The 2,500-nt window shown below is 46.2% G+C and overlaps 1 protein-coding gene across 1 annotated transcript in view; it reads right to left on the bottom strand.

The window, feature by feature from the left end:
• plekhh2 (pleckstrin homology domain containing, family H (with MyTH4 domain) member 2) overlaps window positions 1–2,500 on the bottom strand; it is a gene marked incomplete at its 5' end in the record, with an annotated part of 23,606 nt that overhangs the window by 20,280 nt on the left and 826 nt on the right. The window lies entirely within an intron of this gene.

Here is a 2,500-nt window from a genome sequence, read left to right as displayed (position 1 = left end):
TGTTTTAACATAACCTAACCGGATTTACACAGGACATCTTCATATTTTAAGTGGACTTAAGGTCACGCCGTGTATTAAAGTTAAACATCTCCACGCTGTGTGTGTGTGTGTGTGTGTGTGTGTGTGTGTGTGTGTGTTTCCAAAGGATACATATACATACTTTACTTATGAAAAGAGGCGTATGCCATCCTACTGCTGCAAATACTCCCGAGCACTAAATGTGTATTAATCTGCAGCTGAAAATAGTCCCGAACCAAAGCACCACTTCTTCCTGTTTGAGTAACGCTTGCTAAAAATCAAATTTTAAGAAATTACTTAATAGTAAAAAAAATGCACATACATTTTGGTTTCGAAATATCTTTTTCTCATAAAATATGCAGATGATACATTATTTATAGGGATGAGGTTCACTGTGGCCTCTTTGTCTCCGTCGTGAGATGTGTAGCCTACTGTGACAGCAGGCGACACACACCCCTCCCAAATAGCTGCATCCACACGAAACGCAAGTTTCCACTCTATGCAAAAAACTGTTTATGAAGGACTTTGAATTGACCTTCTTACATACACATGCACACACAGTGCACGTGAATGCAAGAAGGTCAATTCAAAGCCCTGACTGCTTCAACACACACACACACACACACACACACACACACACACACACACACACACACACACACACACACACACACCTGGGTATTTCCTGCCCTGGGTGGCTCAATCTTTCCACAATGCCTTATTTCTTCTTTATTTCTCCTCATTCTCTCTCCATCCTCTCGCTCAGGCTTTCTACCCGGATGAATGGTAATTAACATACGATTGACTCAATCAGACCATTCAAGCAACCATCTCAACTAGTCGTTTAAAATCAACAAATGGACCCAAAGCTGCAGTTTCTTCAGCACCAGAGGCCTCGACAACAGAGTGAATCGCCACTCAAAACGACTCCTTCTTCCTTTTTATCAGCCCACCTCCACCATGGGGTATTAGGCGGATTTTGTAGTGACGTACATGCGCCCCCGCACTGCTTTTAAAAACAACAAGCGCTGGCTCAGGCGGCGAGAGCCTCAGTGGAGAGAAAAACAGCAGGGGGTTGTGCATGTTAACATGATGAGCTCATAGCATCAGCGGGTCAGGGAGCACAAAGTGATGGGTCATTCTACGGCAAACCAAGTGAGTGAAATAGCCGTGTGTTACATGCTGATGGCTGCAGAAACAACATTGTGATCCGTGATCCTGCATGACTTGGCAATATGTGTCTAAAAGTCTGATAGTGGCCAATCTGTTTCAATCATGTCTGACATGATGCAACTCGTTTGGGTTTACTGGAGAGTTGACTTTCCTTTTTTTTTCATTCTACCTGACTATAGTTCTGCCATGCAGTTTGACTCCATCTTGGAATCTTTTAAATTAATGGAAAGGAATCGATCTTAAAAAGAAGATGTTTCCATGGGGACATCTTGCGCATGCCGTGAAATAAAAGGATTGCCGGATCCTCCGTCAGATTTACGACAAACTCACAGGCCTCCTGTTACAGTGTACAGAAACTCACACTAGCATGAGACTGACATTTAAACTGGCACTGAGCGCTAACCTGCTAAACTAACAGTCAACTCAAGGAGAAAAAGTAAACCGGTGACGAAGAGATGAACGATAGAACACTTTGTGTGTTTAATGGTGGGTTTAATGGCGTTGAGTAGAAAAGACCTATAAACATGAGCTAAATTTAAAACTGTCGATTAGGATGGATAAGACCAAAATACATGCGCGTGTGCTATGTGGGCTATGTGTGCTGATCTTTCTCCCGAGTCTCCACAGGAGTTTTGTTTTGCCGTCCGGCTGAGCTTACTTTGACTCTGTAATCAACTGGAGCTGGGTCAGTCCCATCATGCAGTGCGTGGCGGAGCCCTGTGGTCAGACTGCTGTTTACATTAGAGCTCTAATCAGCCTCCCTGGGGAACGGCTTCAGATCTAGGCCACTGAGCGGTTTGGGCCGGCCCAGTGCAGGGAGGCACGGCCAGACACACCACCACAACTCCCTGTTTGAGAGCAGAGAACAGCCGTCCTCGCTCCTCCCTTCAGCAATCATCAGCGTCTCCATCACTGAGGAGGTCCCGACCCCTTAAATGCATCTCGGAGGGAGACGAGGGCTGTGTTAAAAAACACATTGTAACATACTATTCACACTATGTGTGACATAAATTGAGTGTGTTCCAAATGCGTAGTATCCACATTTTTTGTACGCAAGGTCCAGATTCGGCTTCCCTGCCCCCTTCGACCTGCAGTCGGAGCTCAGGGCCCGTCAGAAGTATCTCCTCCTTGGGCCAGGAGCAGAGCGTCGATGCTCCGCCGGTCCATTCTGCCGGTCTACTAGGAGATGGGAGACAACAGCAACACCACGCTGCTGGAGACCCAGGACGTATTGCTGAGCCCGCTGGAGGGAAGAGAGGCACGGAAGAACCAAAACCAGGACTGCATGTAGCAGACTCCTGCTTCAGTA

Source organism: Taurulus bubalis, assembly GCF_910589615.1.
Source record: "Taurulus bubalis genome assembly, chromosome: 14".
Taxonomy (NCBI): Eukaryota; Metazoa; Chordata; class Actinopteri; order Perciformes; family Cottidae; genus Taurulus; species Taurulus bubalis.
The sequence above is the reverse complement of the archived record's forward strand: the minus strand, read 5'-3'. Positions and strand labels throughout refer to the sequence as shown.